This window comes from Lutra lutra, chromosome 3 (assembly GCF_902655055.1).
Source record: "Lutra lutra chromosome 3, mLutLut1.2, whole genome shotgun sequence".
NCBI classification, from domain to species: Eukaryota; Metazoa; Chordata; class Mammalia; order Carnivora; family Mustelidae; genus Lutra; species Lutra lutra.
The window spans coordinates 80,985,402-81,005,686 of NC_062280.1; positions in this window are offsets into that span (position 1 = coordinate 80,985,402).

Below are 20,285 nucleotides of genomic sequence, written 5' to 3' on the forward strand. Positions count from 1 at the left end.
ACGGAGAGATTAAAAGCTTCCAGGACAAACAAAAACTGAAAGAATTTGCAAACACCAAACCAGCTCTACAGGAAATATTGAAAGGGGTCCTCTAAGCAAAGAGAGACCCTAAAAGTAGTAGATCAGAAAGAAACAAAGACAATATAAAATAATAGTCACCTTACAGGCATTACAATGGCACTAAATTCATATCTCTCAATACTTACCCTGAATGTTAATGGGCTAAATGCCCCAATCAAAAGACACAGGGTATCAGAATGGATAAAAAAACAAAACCCATCTATATGTTGCCTACAAGAAACTCATCTTAAACCCGAAGACACCTCCAGGTTTAAAGTGAGGGGGTGGAAAAGAATTTACCATGCTAATGGACATCAGAAGAAAGCAGGAGTGGCAATCCTTATATCAGATCAATTATATTTTAAGCCAAAGACTATAATAAGAGATGAGGAAGGACACTATATCATACTCAAAGGAACTGTCCGACAAGAAGATCTAACAATTTTAAATATCTATGCCCCTAACGTGGGAGCAGCCAACTATATAAACCAATTAATAACAAAATCAAAGAAACACATCGACAAGAATACAATAATAGTAGGGGATTTTAACACTCCCCTCACTGAAATGGACAGATCATCCAAGCAAAAGATCAACAAGGAAATCAAGGCCTTAAATGACACACTGGACCAGATGGACATCACAGATCTATTCAGAACATTTCATCCCAAAGCAACAGAACACACATTCTTCTCTAGTGTACATGGAACATTCTCCAGAATAGATCACATTCTCGGTCCTAAATCAGGTCTCAACCATTATCAAAAATTTGGAATCATTCCCTGCATATTTTCAGACCACAATGTTCTGAAGCTAGAACTCAATCACAAGAGGAAATTTGGAAAGAACCCAAATACATGGAGACTAAATGGCATCCTTCTAAAGAATGAATGGGTCAACCAGGAAATTAAAGAAGGACTGAAAAAATTCATGGAAACAAATGATAATGAAAACACAATGGTTCAGAATCTGTGGGACACGACAAAGGCAGTCTTGAGAGGAAAATATATAGCGGTACAAGCCTTTCTCAAGAAACAAGAAAGGTCTCAGGTACACAACCTAACCCTACACCTAAAGGAGCTGGAGAAAGAACAAGAAAGAAGCCCTAAACCCAGCAGGAGAAGAGAAATCATAAAGATCAGAGCAGAAATCAATGAAATAGAAACCAAAAAAACAATAGAACAAATCAATGAAACTAGGAGCTGGTTCTTTGAAAGAATTAATAAGATTGGTAAACCCTTGGCCAGACTTATCAAAAAGAAAAGATAAAGGACCCAAATAAATAAAATCATGAATGAAAGAGGAGAGATCACAACTAACACCAAAGAAATACAGACAATTATAAGAACATACTATGAGCAACTCTACGCCAACAAATTTGACAATCTAGAAGAAACGGATGCATTCCTAGAGACATATAAACTACCACAACTGAACCAGGAAAAAATAGAAAGCCTCAACAGACCCATAACCAGTAAGGAGATTGAAACAGTCATCAAAAATCTACAAACAAACAAAAGCCCAGGGCCAGACGGCTTCCCGGGGGAATTCTACCAAACATTTAAAGAAGAACTAATTCCTATTCTCCTGAAACTGTTCTAAAAAATAGAAATGGAAGGAGAACTTCCAAACTCATTTTATGAGGCCAGCATCACCTTGATCCCAAAACCAGACAAGGGCCCCATCAAAAAAGAGAACTACAGACCAATATCCTTGATGAACACAGATGCAAAAATTCTCACCAAAATACTAGCCAATAGGATTCAACAGTACATTAAAAGGATTATTCACCACGACCAAATGGGATTTATTCCAGGGCTGCAAGGTTGGTTCAACATCTGCAAATCAATCAATGTGATACAACACATTAATAAAAGAAAGAACAAGAACCATATGATATTTTCAATAGATGCTGAAAAAGCATTTGACAAAGTATAGCATCCCTTCCTGATCAAAACTCTTCAAAGTGTAGGGATAGAGGGCACATACCTCAATAATATCAGAGCCATCTATGAAAAACCCACCACAAATATCATTCTCAATGGAGAAAAAAACTGAAAGCTTTTCCGCTAAGGTCAGGAACACGGCAGGGATGTCCATTATCACCACTGCTATTCAACATAGTACTAGAAGGCCTAGCCTCAGCAATCAGACAACAAAAGGAAATTAAAGGCATCCAAATCGGCAAAGAAGAAGTCAAACTATCACTCTTCGCAGATGATATGATACTATGTGTGGAAAACCCAAAAGACTCCACTCCAAAACTGCTAGAACTTGTACAGGAATTCAGGAAAGTGTCAGGATATAAAATCAATGCACAGAAATCAGTTGCATTTCTCTACACCAACAATAAGACAGAAGAAAGAGAAATTAAGGAGTCCATCCCATTTACAATTGCACCCAAAACTATAAGATACCTAGGAATAAACCTAACCAAAGAGACTAAGAATCTATACACAGAAAACTATAAAGTACTCATGAAAGAAATTGAGGAAGACACAAAGAAATGGAAAATTGTTCCATGCTCCTGGATTGGAAGAATAAATATTGTGAAAATATCTATGCTACCTAAAGCAATCTACACATTTAATGCAATTCCTATCAAAGTACCATCCATTTTTTTCAAAGAAATGGAACAAATAATCCTAAAATTTATATGGAACCAGAAAAGACCTCGAATAGCCAAAGGAATACTGAAAAAGAAAGCCAAAGTTGGTGGCATCACAATTCCGGACTTCAAGCTCTATTACAAACCTGTCATCATCAAGACAGCATGGTACTGGCACAAAAACAGACACATAGATCAATGGAACAGAATAGAGAGCCCAGAAATAGACCCTCAACTCTATGGCCAACTAATCTTTGACAAAGCAGGAAAGAATATCCAATGGAAAAAAGACAGCCTCTTCAATAAATGGTGTTGGGAACATTGGACAGCCACGCAGAAAAATGAAATTGGATCATTTCCTTACACCACACACGAAAATAGACTCAAAATGGATGAAGGACCTCAATGTGAGAAAGGAATCCATCAAAATCCTTGAGGAGAACACAGGCAGCAACCTCTTTGACCTCAGCTGCAGCAACATCTTCCTAGGAACATCACCAAAGGCAAGGGAAGCAAGGGCAAAAATGAACTATTGGGATTTTTATCAAGATCAAAAACTTTTGCACAGCAAAGGAAACAGTGAACAAAACCAAAAGACAACTGACAGAACGGGAGAAGATATTTGCAAATGACATATCAGATAAAGGGCTAGTGTCTAAAATCTATAAAGAACTTAGCAAACTCAACACCCAAAGAACAAATAATCCAATCAAGAAATGGGCAGAGGACATGAACAGACATTTCTATAAAGAAGACATCCACATGGCCAACAGACACATGAAAAAGTGCTCCTTATCACTCGGCATTAGGGAAATACAAATCAAAACCACCATGAGATATCACCTCACACCAGTCAGAATGGCTAAAATTAACAAGTCAGGAAATGACAGATGCTGGCGAGGATGCGGAGAAAGGGGAACCCTCCTACACTGTTGGTGGAATGCAAGCTGGTGCAACCACTCTGGAAAACAGCATGGAGGTTCCTCAAAATGTTGAAAATAGAACTACCCTATGACCCAGCAATTGCACTGCTGGGTATTTACCCTAAAGATACAAACATAGTGATCCGAAGGGGCACGTGCACCCAAATGTTTATAGCCGCAATGTCTACAATAGCCAAACTATGGAAAGAACCTAGATGTCCATCAACAGACGAATGGATAAAGAAGAAGTGGTATATATACACAATGGAATACTATGCAGCCATCAAAAGAAATGAAATCTTGCCATTTGCGACGACGTGGATGGAACTAGGGGGTATCATGCTTAGCGAAATAAGTCAATCGGAGAAAGACAACTATCATATGATCTCCCTGATATGAGGGAGAGGAGATGCAACATGGGGGGTTAAGGGGGTAGGAGAAGAGTAAATGAAACAAGATGGGATTGGGAGGGAGACAAACCATAAGTGACTCTTAATCTCACAAAACAAACTGAGGGTTGATGGGGGGAGTGGGGTTGGGGGGGTGGGGTTATGGACATTGGGGAGGGTATGTGCTATGGTGAGTGCTGTGAAGTGTGTAAACCTGGCAATTCACAGACCTGTAACCCTGAGGATAAAAATATATTATATGTTTATAAAAAATAAAATAAAAATAAAAATAAAAAAAAGATAGTTTGTTTCTCACTGTTTCCAAGAAGAGGGGGTACCACACAGAGCTACACAGGGAAGCATCAGGGTTGGTGAGGAGGCAGAAGGAGCAAGAGGAAAATATGGAATAAAAACTTTTACTGTGGTTTCTTTGGGAAGCAGCAGGGGACACAATATAAGCAAGTTTAAGGATTAGTTAATTTGAATAATTTCAGTGATCTCTAGCATTTAGGAACTGTCCCTACTTGCTGCTACCTGGCAGAGTGGGTTATTAATGGCCATAAGTATAAAAGCCTGATAAAGGAAGCAGGTGGGGGATGTGGTCTCTGGATTGGTTAGTTTGAATATGAAAAGCGTGCTCAACAAGTAATCTTTTACCATCTGTAGGAATTGACTAGCCCTAAGAGCACATTATTTCCAGAATTAACAAGGTTTCAAATGTCAAAGCCATCAAAAATATAGAAAATGAAAAAGGTAATTTAATACAATGGTTACATTTGTCTATTTCTCCTTTTACTCATTGTACTATGAGTTTTATTGGAAAGCTCTATCATTAGGTGCTTATACAATCAGAATTGTTATACCTTCTTGGTGATTTATCATTCTGGTCATCATGTAAAGTCTCTTTATCTCTGACAATATTCCATATACTGAAATCTACTTTCTCTGATGCTAATATAGCTGTTCTACATTTCTTTCAATTGATTTTAGGAAATTAATCAAAATTAATTTTCAATCTTGTATTACATTTTCATCTTGTAACTTTTAATTTATTTATGTCTTATACAGAAAGTGTATTTCTTGTAGGGAAAATATAATAGAGCCTTTTATAAGTTCAGTCTAACAATTCCTACTTTTAATTGAGATACTGAGACAATTTACATTTAAGTAAGGCTATGATTGAATTCAATTTCCCAACTTGTATTTATTTTTTTGTTGTTCTAATCTGCTCTTTGCTCCATATTCCTCAACCTATTTTTGGACTGAATACATTTTATTATTACATTGTATCTCCATCAATGGCTTTATGTCATATCTATTTTTTGAATCTCAGAAATTTCTCTAGATTTGGAGTATCTTATTACTGTCTGCTTTTAGATAATAATATCATTTCTCATTATTCTATGAATCTTAGTCAACACTATACTTCCAGTTTCCCCCTCCTAGCCTTTGTCCTATTGTGGTCCTGTATTTTATGTGTGTTATAGTTTCCCATACCTTGACACTTTCTTTTTGTCTCTCACAATAAATCACCTCTTACAGCAATTAAAAATAAGCAAAATAACTTTTACATTTATCTTTATTTTCACCAATTTCAGAGTACTTCATTTGTTTTGTAGATGTGAGTTTCTCTCTGGCATTGTTCCTTGTGGCTGAAAAGTTAACATTTTCTGAAGCACAGGTCTGCCAGAAATAAATTCTAGCTACCTATTATTTATTGGGAAATAATATAGTTAGCTTTTAGTTATAATCATATTCTCACTCAGTGTAAATGAAAGGTTTTCTTGTCTCCCCCTGCTTAAAGATATTGCTATATTGTCTATGACTTGTGTTGTTTCTGACAAAAAGTCTTGGATATTTGTTTCTTTGGTCATCTGTGAGTCATGTGTCTTTTTCTTTGGCTGGTTTTAAGATTTTCTTTCTCATGTTTTGCCTTCATCAGTTTATACATAATATATCTACTTATGTATGAATTGTATGAATTCTTATTATTTCTTAAAAGATTTATTTATTTATTTATTTGACAGAGAGAGAGAAAGAGAGAGATCACAAGTAGGCAGAGAGGCAGGCAGAGAGAGAGGCAGAAGCAGGCTCCCTACTGAGCAGAGCCTGATGTGGGGCTCTATCCTAGGACCCTGAGATCATGACCTGCACGGAAGGCAGAGGCTTAACCCACTGAGCCACCCAGGTGCCCCTGATTTTTTATTATTAATTGTAGAAGTGTTTTTCTTTTATATGTGTGCTACTTGGTTATGTCATATTTTTTCAATATTTATTCTCAGTGTATTCATTTGAAGGATTTGCACTTACTATCTTCAAGGTCAGCAATCATCTACTTAGCTGTGCAATTTTACTGATGGGGTCATCAACATAACTCTTCATATCCGATATTAACATTTAATTTCTAACATACTTTACTTCCTTTTTAAAGAGTTATTTATTTATTTGAGATAGAGAGAAAGAGGCAGGAGGGGAGAGAGAAACTTCAGCAGACTCCACACTCATTGCAGAGCCCCAAACAGGGCTCAATCTCACCACAACCAGAACTGAAACCAAGAGTCAGTCACTTACCCGACTATGCCACCCAGACATCCCTAACATATTTAACTTCTTAAAGTTTTACCTCTATACCAAGATTCCCTCATGTCCACCCATGTCCATGTTTTCCACTAGATTCTAAGGGTATTGATCCTAGTTATTTTAAAATTCACACTGTTAGTTGCGCTGAGTCCTCTCTGAGTTTGATTATGCCAATTGCTTTGCTTCTTGACAATGAGTTTAATTTTCTTTTATTTTGCTTGCATGTCTGTGTTTGTTGGCATTAATCAATTTTGACTGACTTCTACTAGGATTCTTATGTAAAACAGAATAAACTGAGGTAAAAAGTATTTATAACTGGAAATATGTGCTCTTCTTTTCATGTAGTAGCAAGGGACTGAATCAATCTTGTCAAGATTTAAACTTCGAGTTAGTCTACTGATGCTTGTACTTAGGTGGGGAGTTGGGATGGAGAGAATATTTCTCAGTGTTTGTGCTCCAGCCTCAGCTTTCAACTATTCATGGGTGCTCGTAGAACAGAAGGGCTCACGCTCTCTCCTAAAACATGTAGCATTTTCCCAGGGGTAGATTTCTGATCATTACAATTCTGTACCTTGCTAAGGTTCTGCTAGGGCCCAGGGCAAGGGGAAAGGCTGTTCCAGCCTCAATCTTGGGTCTCGTGAGGGATTTTCTCAGCATTTCTGTCATTTTCCCTATGGCAGACGGCCACAATTCTGCTGGTTCTTGCTGGGAAGACCATTTTTTTTATATAATATCCCTGCGTCAGGACTGTTTTATCACCTTCCCTATGGGTAAAGAACTTTCTTCTATATTCTTCTCTTTGCTCTGGGCTTATCAGGGTTTTCTATCCTTCCCTTTGATGTACAATGGTTTTTAGAGATAGTCCATTATCTCTACAGGGGCCTGATCCTTTTCCCTATGCTTGTAACACCAAGGGTAGCTCTCACTGGTTTCTAACCTTATCCTCAGTTCTCTCAGGAACATACAATAGAGTTCTGAGAGAAAGAAACTGTGGATGTGGGTGAACTTCCCTTGCATCTCATTCCCATGGGCTCCACACTGTCAAAATTGCCCACACTTGGCCTTTCAGATATTTGTTAATATTTAAGCTCATTTGATCCTACTTCCTTATATATTGGCCCTGTCCTTTCTTACTTTGCCATAATTGAGAAAGTATAGGCATGCAATTTCTTCTTGGGGGAAGGAGTTTTTCTTCCTTCTATTTAACTATTTGGTTCCTTGCAAGCTCAGCTTTCGTATGGGTTCAAGAAAATTTACATTTTTTTTTCCTGGCTTATTTCTCATTCTTAGGGAGGATATTGCTTTTTTCAATCTACTAACTAGACAGACATGGAATTATCCTCATGTATTTTTCAGACACAGTCATTCACTCATCAATTCACTCAAATATTCAATAAATACATTCCAACAAACCAAACTGTAGACTCAGAATTGACCTTGACTGATCAACTACAACATTGTCCTCAACAATAATACATTTAGAAAAGAAATTTCAAATCTGTCCTTCCTACAACTCATCCACTCATCCTATGTTCCATGACCATATTAAGAATCTTAAAATTGGAACTTCATCATGCAACTAATGGCTTAAAAAGTCACAGTTAATTCCTACCAACATCTAACCTACATTTATTTGTCTTATTTTCAACTACCACCAAATTAGCTTTCTTCTTTATGCTTCCACAATCAGAATGTTTTTCTCCATTTTCTTCCCCCTCCAAACACTTACAGCTTCCAAGTTTTCTCTACCAGCTACTCAAGTTCTTATAAGTATTGGTACTTTTATCACACTAACACTGTGGACCATACAACTTAGCACATAATTATAAAAATATATTTTTCTGTTTCTTCTTATTTGTTTTTTCTCTAGGTCTTGGCTTCATGGGAGGATGGGAGACAGAAGTAACTCCTCATAGTACTTTAATGTCTCTCATGTGGCCCAAGAAGTTCTGGTCACAAACTTTTTATGACAAACTAGAATACTGAGTAAATAAATTTGTGATAAACTCAGAAACAAGTCAAAATATTCTTAAATATTCTACTTGAATAAACACATAGAATGCACTTAAAATCCTGGGGGACAAATATGTACTTTCTGACAGCTGGATAGCAGATTAATATAGTGAGCAAGTATAAAGTTTCTAAAATGAGGAAAGATGACATGCCAAGATTAATGGTTTTCCTTGCAGCTACATTAATTACTTTGGGGCTTGCTAGAGCAATCATGGTCACAAACGTTGTCATTTCAGTATGTATGTAGAATATACTATAGACAAACATGCTCATTTTGATCATTTTAATCCAAGATTTATATGGCACTTACCTTCATGTTAATTTAAATGTTTGGATAATCTAATTAAGCTCATTTTAATTAACAGTATGAAAAGGAGAAAAAAATTAGATTGTTCTATTTTCTCTCTTTTCTAGAATGATAACTCTTTCCAAAGAGAAAAATTTGAACATTTTTATGATGGTAGTAATTTTTTACAAATCCAGTCAGGAACAGACTTTCTAGAGAAATGTGTAAGTGATTCTTTTCTAAAAATGGTGATATTCAGGTATAAGTAAAAAGTTTAAAAAACCCACACTTCTTAACTAGCAGCTTTAAATCTGAATGTAAGGACAAGTAATAGATATACATATTAATGATTTTTCTGCTATGATAGAGAAGAGGTAATGTGAAACCCTTTCTATAGCATGTATGTTGGGAAATTTGCAATAGAACCAACTCCTAATATATCTGTTATCAAATGAGTCACTAATTGCAAGATTAATTGGTCTCTATTTTTTAAAGTTACTTTTTTACATACAAAGAAGCTGAAATCAATTGGTAATGAGACAATTTGTGATTTAGAATATTTATTTTCATCTCCATTACACTCAAAGTGAGGGTGGACTGAAAGAAGTCAGAGGGCATAAGCTCTTTATAGTTAGGTACATGAGCACTTTCTCTGCTCATACACCCAATACATTGCACTGGCTAAGGCAGACTTGATTTACTAATGCATTATGACAGATTTTACTAGTTTTCCCCTTTCTAAAGCCTCTTAAATATTTATTGTCTAAGTTATAGTTTTTTTAAAGGTTGAAGATGCCTGCTTTTAAGTATATCATTATATTAGTCATTGAGAATTCTTTCCTGTTTTTGTTCAAACATAATAAATCCTTAAACTTCAGAATCTAATACCCTTGTTAATAATTGTAAATTCCAATATTGGTTGGTTTTAGGAGATATATTTGGAAGATAATATTTAATCTCATCTATATATTACAAACCGATTCCCAGTGCAAAAATGGGGGGGAGGGTGAGCAATGTGGGAGTGAAATTATGAGGGAAAAATTGGTCTTGATACCCTATGACAATAGCAATTATTCATTTATCAAAATAAACCATTTCTTTTAATGTCTCAGATATGCACATTGAGGAATCAAAAGTCAGATGTCTCTAAGTCTTTTAATACACATAAATATTACATCAAACATATTAACATGCACGTTTTATTTAATTGAAAATTTTATGTATTAGTTTTTATTTTAATTTTATCTAAAGCCATTCCTATCTTGGTAGTGATTAGAAGTAAGAGATAGCCCTTAATAATGATTCCTAGTGATCTAAAATTTTGGCAACAAGAATTTTGAGATGAATTCTCATTGATCAGCCCAATATTTTCCTTATTTTTTTTTGAAGATTTTATATTTATTTGAGAGAGTGAGCAAGAGAGAGCATGAGTAGAGGGAGAGAGAGGAACAAGCTGACTCCCCACTGAGCAGAAAACCCTATACTGGGCCCAATCTCAGGACCCCAGGATCATGTCCTGAACCTAAGGCAGAAACTTAACTGACTAAGCCACCCAGGTGTCCTATTTTCCTTATTTTAAAAGATCCCACATTTCTCCTTTCTTTGTTTTTTCAGTACTTCAGTATCACTAAACAAATCAATGAGGAAAATCAATGTTCAAGTTATTTTTCTTATTTCTACACAGAAGAATATTTTCCATAATGTCTGGACTTATAGACAGTAATCACATAATTTTTTAGATTCCCTTTATATTTTTCTAAATAACTTCATAAAATTGCAGATTTCATACCATCTTTTTTATTTTGCAGTTTTAATTATATCAATTATTCTCCTTAAAGTCTTTGCTATGGAGACATACAATATACAAAATCCTAGAATAAAAAAATTCTCATTTAAGATTTATTTACTTACTTTAGACAGAGAGAAAGAAAAAAAGAGTATGCACACTGGGAGCTGAGGGAGGGGTGGAGGGAGAGAATCTCAAGTAGACTCCCTGCTAAGTGTGGAGTCCCTCCCCATGGAGGGCTTGGTCTCACAACTCTTGAGATCATGACCTGAGCCAAAAATCAAGAGTAGAATGCTTAACCAACTGAGCCACTCGATGCCTCAAAAAAAAAAAAAAAAAAAAAAAAAAAAAGAAAAGAAAAGAAAATTCTAATTTGGAATAAACTCTGAGTCCAGCCATGGAAATAGAATAGTTATTTATGTTATTAGATCAAATAATTTATCTTTTTTGTTTTTAAAGATTTTATTTATTTGACAGAGATCACAAGTAGGCAGAGAGGCAGGCAGAGAGAGAGGAAGGGAAGCAGGCTCCCCGCTGAGCAGAGAGCCTGACTAGGGGCTAGATCCCAGGACCCTGGAATCAGGACCTGAGCCAAAGGCAGAGGTTTCAACCCACTGAGCCACCCAGGCGCCCCCAAATCATTTATCTTGTTTTGAAAACACATTGATATATATGTATACTCATATAGAGTACATAGAGATAGCTATAGATATAGACCAAAATAAGGTTATAGTTTTATCTCCTAGTTTAAAAATAGTAACGTTCTACCTTCCTCCAATTTCCAATGTAAAATAATAGTAATTACAGTCTTTAAAAACATCTTGCTACGAGCAGCGTTTTGGAAGGAAATTTATATATATTTATCTATGAAATCCTTTCTTAATATACTAAAAAATATCTTATACTGGTAATTATTAAATTGTACAGAAGGCTTTAATGATGGTATTTCATTTGTTTTTGTGAATTTCTTTATGAAGTCTTTTAAAATTAACTTTATTTTATTTGAAGTGGAGGAAATGAAATTGCTTTCTTTTCTTCATCATTATTATTTGTTTTGAATATCTCTAAGTTGTCTAGCACATCTGATCCAGTAAACACAAAAGCTAAAACAGGGATATTTCTGTTCATTTGTTTCGGGCTGTTCAGGAGCCTGTCTATCTTTGTGGTCAGATCTAGATTTTTGGGTTTTACATGAAACCAATAGATTTGGTTTACTTCTGGATTTCAACTATAAATCTGCCCATAATAATTATAATTCTGCAACTTACCAGTTGGGGAATGTGCTCCCAAATTACACTGCTACAACTTTGTAACAATTTTTGTTATAATACTCAGTTGAAGAAAAATTAGGCAAGCAAGTTTTGTGATAAAGTTGAATAGGCTTGAGAAAGAGTGGATTTATCATGTGTATCTATAACATTTTAAGGAAAACAGAAACATATTGTTAACATGACGAACATGTCATGTCCAGATCAATAAGATGTTAGGATTCTTCTCCAGCTTCACTAAACACTAGAGACTTGACAATGTACTTAAGGCATAATGATCTGGATAAATTAACATCTGTGTGTAGATATTCTTTTGTTTTAACAGCTTATTAATGTAGTTAATCATTTTCCATATCTCCCTGCTTATTCCATGTATTGTTCAGTACAATAGCTTTTAATATTCTGACATGCAATAATGGGAAACTGATCAGAATAATGTTTGCTATTGATAACAGTAATATATGGAAATTAGGGATATCATAGCTCCCTTCATTGTTTTACTTTACCATCCACAGTGGAGCGCCAAGGGTGCTGTATCCTAGTACATCTCTCTCCTTCATGCAGTTGGTGGTGCTGGAGGCAATTCTTAGTAAGCATCATCCCTTATGCACATTCCCAGATGTGAGTTCATCTGTACCCCATGAGCAGCTGGCAACTTTTGCGAATGCTCCCACTTGTATATAGCGACAGCTTTCCACTGAATTCATGATCACATGACACTTCCTGTGATTTTTCCATCAGCTCTAATGGCAAACAACCTGTCTCCCTTCCATTCACTTCCAGTCACATTTCCTTTATCTCAAAACAGTTAATTCTTGAACCATCAGTCTTGGCCCTTTGTGAAGCCCCGCTGGCCAAGGATAATCCAGTGAACTCCTGTGATATCCAGGGGCTGGACCTATTCTTTCCAATGTGAATCCCATCCCAGGGAGAATTCTTCTCTTCTAAATCTCTCCCTACTTGGGGATTCTTTCCCCAACACTCCTAAGATATTTTTCAGTTTATTTCCTCTTTGCCAATTTTCCATTACTCCAAACTCATATTAATAATTATTTTCAGTCATGTATTACTGCTCATATGACTGTGTTTTTCTGTCCTATGCTTAGACTCAGACTGCATGAAGAAATAGGAATCAAAAAACTGTGTTAAGAAGATGGGCAAATTTGTAGTTTGAATTATATGATTCAATTATCAATAGTTGGGATGCACTAATCGATATCAAACAGATGTAATAGCAAAATGGGTAAAACAGAAATCATAGCCTTCCTACCTTACAGTGAGAAGAAATTCACCAATACATCCTCTAGGAAACATGCTGTTTAAGTTCTTCATCTTAGATACGGGAAAAAGGAGACAGAAAAAGTCTTTTTTTGGTTCCACTCACTAACCAACATCCTTTGGCCTAATCTGATCAATTGTTTTAAATCCAGTGTTCTAATGACTTGGGTTCACAGATTATGGAGGATCTTTGGATTCTGTATGACAGACATGTGGTTACAAACACTGTATGTTATGCCTTGAAATAATTTTTATAAAATATAAGAGGTAAGAACTTTTGTTTCCACCATGGCTGCTGAGAAAATGAAAGAAAAAACAAAACAAAACAAAATATGAGTCTTTGTTTCAAGTTAAACATCTTTTTTTTTTTTAAGATTTTATTTATTTATTTGACAGAGAGAGAGATCACAAGTAGGCAGAGAGGCAGGCAGCAGGCTCCCTGCTGAGCAGAGAGCCCCATGTGGGGCTTGATCCCAGGACCCTGAGATCATGACCTGTGCTGAAGGCAGAGGCTTAACCCACTGAGCCACCCAGGCACCCCTCAGGTTTAAACATCTTAAAAAAGTAACAGTACTTGTTTTATTTTAAATAATATAATACTAAGAGTTGTAATGAAACAATCTTGATTTCAAATTAAGAAGAAGTGACCTGGGTGGCTCAATCAGTTAGGCATCTGCCTTAGGCTCAGGTTATAATCTCAGGGTCCTGGAATTGTGTCCCGCATCAGGCTCCTTGGTCAGCAGGAGTGTGCTTCTCCCTCTTCCCCTCCTCCCTCTTGTTCTCTCAATCGCTAGCTCTCTCTCTTTCAAATGAAAGAATGAAATCTTTAAAAATTTAAGAAGCTTATACATCAGTAAACAAAAAAAGAAAGCAAATCATTTAAAATAAAAACAAAAACATTTAGTTACAATAAAAACATTTAGTTACCACATGAAAAGGATCCCTTTTCCCCTTATGCTTATCCTTGGTCAGAGCCTCACTGGTACTTCTTCAATATTTTACCCCTGTCTCTTTTTTTCTTTAGTTGACTCCACTGTTAACCTCCAAACCCAGTTAATGGTTATATTCTGGAGAAAAGAGGGTTATTATATCTTCTTTGTATAGAATAAAGATATTTATAATAATCATAATTTTACATAAAATAATCAGAATATTAAAATTATGTTAAATATTATATGACCTTTCTATGATTAAGAATATTCTTTGTGATTTTTCAGTCTTCACCATGAACATGAAGTACTGATAATAGAGGTAAGTGTAAACATTTATCATACTCTATTTTACTTCTTAACTAACATTCATAATTGTGATCTACAAGAACAGGACTTGTCTTATGTTACTCATCTTACTGTAATATCTAAAATGTAGTAAATGCTCAATCAGTATCTGAAAATCAATGCTAACCTAAGAGAAGCAAAGTAGTAATACCTCTTTCACCAAATCAGTATAGTATCCCTTTTCCCCATGAATATTATTTTTTGTGTTCTAGCAAAATATTTATACAGTTATTCCCAAATATTTGTAAGAATTTGAAATATATCCCAAATATGACTTCAGTCATCCACCCCTTCTTTTATCAATGTCGTCAATGAAAATATAAGTATGGGAGGCAAAACAAACCACAGAATATTTTATTACTGATTTGTTTCTTAGTCTCATAATTCAATTCCAGAACTCTATAAATTTCTTCGGGCCATTTGAGGAAAATCTTACTTAAATTAGCTAACTGAATCAGTTCAAATGTCCTAAAAATAAGAGTATGACAAATCCCAATTTATAGGTTTTTGGGTCTAAACATGAAACTTGAAACTTCTCATTCAATGAAAGTCAAGTATGTCTATTTTAGTAAAAAAGCAATGGAATCAGAGACCTAAAGGAAGAATGAGTGAGCAAGATTGTTTTAATGCCACCAAATGGATAACTTAGATGTCAGCCCTGATCCAACCAAGTATAAGCAGCAGGCACATCCTGGTAGCTATCTAGATGACACAGAATCCAAAGAGCTGAGATGGTTAGCCTGAGCCAAGGTCTTTATACCTTGGATACATGGAAGGAAAAAAAACCCAAGAAAAGTCACCCTATTCATATATGGTGACTTTGTAACAAATCCAAGATTTCTACTTTTTAGGAAATTGGTTCAACCCATGAGCTTGAGTCAAATTAATCAAGGCTATAACTTCTTCACTTACTATTTTAAAATGGAGAGGCTTCACCTTTGATCTTCACCAGGATGATTTAGAGAAGAGGCAATTTATGAGTAGAGGATGATGAAAGAGAAGACTTGAGTGTGACTTATTTTTATTTATTTATTTATTTATTTGACAGAGAGCGATCACAAGCAGGCAGAGAGGCAGGTAGAGAGAGAGGAGGAAGCAGGCTCCCCGCTGAGCAGAGAGCCCGATGGGGGGCTCGATCCGAGGACCCTGAGATCATGACCTGAGCTGAAAGCAGCGACTTAACCCACTGAGCCACCCAGGTGCCCCTTGAGTGTGACTTAAAAGCCAATCATGTATTTAGTCGATCACCTGCTGACTAGATGTCATTAGAGTTCGTACTTTGTACTTCAAGATTAACTAAATTTGGCTTAAAAAAATAGTCATCAAATTGTTCAAGAAGACTAATTCTAAACTTCTGTTAGTGTATTGTTTATCATATATGAAAATATTACCCAATTTTCAGTCACAAGCTTTATAATATTTGGATAGCTAATATTTTAATAATATCTATTTCTTCACAACATTTTTGCTGCAGGTATTAAGGCAACTGTTACTTTTATCGGGAATCTTAATGTTTATATTTCTTTCCATATAGAATGAGTCACAACATTTGAGAATTATTTCATACTTAAATACAAATAACTAATTGTATTGCACAATGACAATGGTAAGACAAATTCCAAATCTTGGTTCTAGTCACTTGAGTTTCAATTTTGTTTTAATTCTTATTTACATTATTTTATTTGTTAGTCATAATTGAGTCATATCACTACAACCAGCTATGTAAGAGTTGCAGCTTAAAAAAAAAAAAGGAACTTGGAGTTTACTCTGCTCCAAGTATATATTTTAATATCAGTTCTACCAATTCCTTGTTTTATAATAACCTATGTTTATTTTTTTAGAAAATTTTAAACATTTTTTTCTATGGGTATATCTCTTAAAACTTGATTTCTTTTTTTAATTCTAGGTGCTTCTTAAAAATATCTTTATAATTCTCCCTTAGTGTTAGAATTTTAAAAAATCAAGCACGTATAATCAAAAAGTACTTTTATATTCAATATGGAGTATGAAATTCATTTTTAATATATTTAAGCTAATATATATCTATTTCATTTGAGTTATCTGATAATGCTTACTTTGAAATAATTAAGTGTAGAAACATTGCATTATCTGTGTTGTGGGCACTAATTTTTAATCTACATTATTTACATTGGTTGTTTGATTAGAATTTATTTCAGTAAAATTTTCTACTCTATTTTTCTACATCTTAGAGCTGTAGTCTAATGGATTTATACAGTGGTTGCTGCTTCAGAAGATTCAGCTTTTTGACAATGATTTTCATATACTTATATTAAGTAATAGCATAGAATTGGATAATCTAAGTCATTCTATCTTACGCTTTTCAAGAAACTCATCATTCACTAAGCATCTCAGTTATTTGACATCTTGAGAGAATTAAGAAGTGTGCCAACTTATTGAAACTGTTTCATGAATTAACTCAAATAAAAGATGATATGTGAAGGAAAACTTAAAAAGAAAATAAAATCCCACAAGAGCCACAAAAACAAAAAGTTATTTCATAGAAATAAAATATTTATAGAGTGTATTTAAAAGTAATTATAACTCATTTCTTAGTAAACTTCTAAGAACTAGATTTGTGGCAAGTTTAATATATATCTTCATTTATCTATTTGCTTTTATTTCTGAACTTAGACTATCCCCTACTCTGAACCAGGTAGTCCACACTGAGTAAAAAAACCTGTATCTGCTACTTTGGTCTTCTTTCTCTCTCTCTCTTTCTCTTTTTAATATTCATTTATTTATTTTAGAGAGAGAGAGCACATGGGCACTCAAGCAGGGGTGTGGGTGGGGGAATGGGCAGAAGGAGAGGGAGAGAAGCAGACCCCCTCCTAAGTGCGAGACTGACCTAGGGTTTAATCTCAGGAACCTGAGGTCATGACCTGAGTTGAAAATCAACAGCTGGACACTCATCCGACTGAGTCACCCAGGTGCCCCTGTCTTACCTCTCACTTAAAAGATCTTCAGCTACCATTAAAACTTTTTGACAAAGTACAATGCAAGCAATCCTCCCTGGCAGGTCAGGAATAGTCTGTCAAGAGTCTTATTTTAATGAAGTTACTACAAACATGAACCACTGATCAGTAATTTTCTAAAAACTAGATTACAATAAAATACATTAAAATACGAAGACTTCACATGATAGTATTTTTATTACAGATTGCCTTATGTTGCTTCAAAATTAGTATGATGACATAAATTATTGTTGATGTTCATACCATATACAAGCAGTATATACATACTTTGATTTCATACATTGGATGTAATTAAATATAATTAACTTGTACAGCAGAAGTATAATCTCACCTTTAGCATTCAGAATGCCAGACAACCATACACACAAGTACATATTATCATAAAGACTTTAGACCAGGACCTCATACTTCATAGAATTTTTTATTTTTTTGGTTTTCAATCCATTGATTATATATAATAAGTTTCATATATCTAAGTACCTGTTAGATTTTATTGGGACACCAAATTTCACCAACTTAAAAATATGAAAACCAGGAAAGACCATCATTTAATTATAATTAGGTCTTTTGTACTAGAAATAGCATTTCTGGAGTTAGAAAACAAACAATACAGTGCTAATCACCACTTCTGCATTTGTGTTTTTTTTTTTAAGGATACATTCAATTTGATAGTATCATTTTGAGATGTAATATTCAACATGTAAATAATCTGACCGATCAGCAATTATTCAAGGTAACTTTTCAGGCACACCTGTCAACTAGGGAAAAACAAAAAGCTATTTCTACAAATAAGAGAGGTTAAATTTACAGTAGCCAAAACTTAAGTGGTGAATCAGTAATAGAATAAAAGATAAAGAGAAATGGAAATTAATGTAGTCACATTAGAGTGGGAATCATTAAATTGAGAGTTCCTTATTGTATCCGTACTGGTTTTGACAGCCATTATCCCTTCTGATTACTTGCTGCTCATGTCACCATGAAAAAAGACATTAGTAAACAGGCAGAAGAGATTTCAAAGTTAAAAAAAAAAAAATGAACTGTATGACATTATATGTTTTAGCTTAAGTATACTATTTCTTAGAAAATGATAGAAAAATTAATCTTTTGTAGAATTACTAAAAAAAAGTAAACCAATACAAACATTGCCACAAAGAAACCAAATAAAACAGCATTTACTCTTTTGTTAGTTTCAACAAATGTTCAGAGACAGATAACCATGCTATTTCATAATGTATTTTCTCAGAATGTTAAATAAGAAATATTCTAAGTAATTTTTAAAAACTAGCATAACCATAATATTGTATAAATTATAGATAATCATAATTATGAACTTAGAACCAGCAAAACGAAGTGTTTAACGCATAAACATAAATATAGTATGACGATGTTAGATATTTTTCAAAAAAATATGTTGGTTCAACATAAAATAAGTAACTCATAGTTTACTAGATCAAAGTTTCCACATTTATTTGATTTAATAAAAAAGCTTAATGGATATGCTGCATATATAATCAAAATTAAAAATCAAATTTCATGACCATTTATTTATAACCAATATTTAGAAATTCATTTAGAAAAAATGCTAGTGAGGAATGTTGTGATGCACTGTTCATATTCCCCCTTTATGAATGAAACACTCCCCAAGTAACCCAACAGATGAGAGTTTGGATTGCACATAGCCCCTGTTGTCCCCTCCTTTCAGAAATGGCCTTAACCAAAAAAAAGATACTTTCACTAGGTTCACACCCACTCTCAGCCTGTCCACATACAGTGACCGATCAATGGGGATATAAAGGCCTCATCAAAAAAGTCCCGGTCTCCCTTTGAGCCACACCACGAAGCTGAAAGACGGACATTCCTTCCTGTATGGGACCACTTTCAGTACTCTGCCTACAACTACTTACCTACGTTCCCTGATGGCATGTGGAAGCCTGGGTGTGGTTATCACTGAAAGATATCACATTCTAGAAATGAAGTAGTTATGGCCTAAAGAATTTAAGAGAAAATACACTTGGAAGAGGTGTTGTTCCACACCAACACTATAAAATACTGAATGGTAAATTTAACATGGCCAGAAAAGAAATTGTCACTCACATTTTCATGCATACTCTTGGTAAGATATCTGTTTGTGGTCGCCACTAAGAAAGCACAGTACCAACCTGGAAAAGAGTCTTTGGAAACCAGTATTCATGATGGATGATGCAGCATCTTGAGTAATGATATAATCAGCATCAGAATGAAATAAATGCTAAAAGAAATTGAAGAGGCAAGAAGATTTATATTCTAGTTTCAAAAATTCCCAAGTACCAGGATGTTATAAGTAATAACTGCTTTGGTACCCCTTTGTTTATGATGGGACAGAACACATTTAAGAAAAAAATAACATGAAGAGTTCTTTCCTGGATCTGGGAAGTAAAAGAGAGTAAAGATAGTTCCTTTATGTTACAAAGAATCTACACAAGCATTGACAGAACGTAAGTACATACTTAAATATCTTTATCCATTCTTCTAAATTTTCATCAATAAACCCATTCTATGTCACATGGATGCATAAATCTTGTAACACGTTCTTGTAAGAATTGTTCAGAAAAACAGGAGCCATGCACAAATATTTGCCTAGGGACAACACCTTAGAATAGATTCTATACAGTGCTGGGAAAGACAGTTACATTAAAAATAAGGAAAAATAATTTCTACTTTACATTCTGCATAAAAGCCTACTTTACATCAATTATATATTTTCTATTTTTGGACACAAAAATGACTTTATGAATCTGAGACAAGAAAGGCTTTAAAAAAATAATATTAATGTGGTGATGGTCCA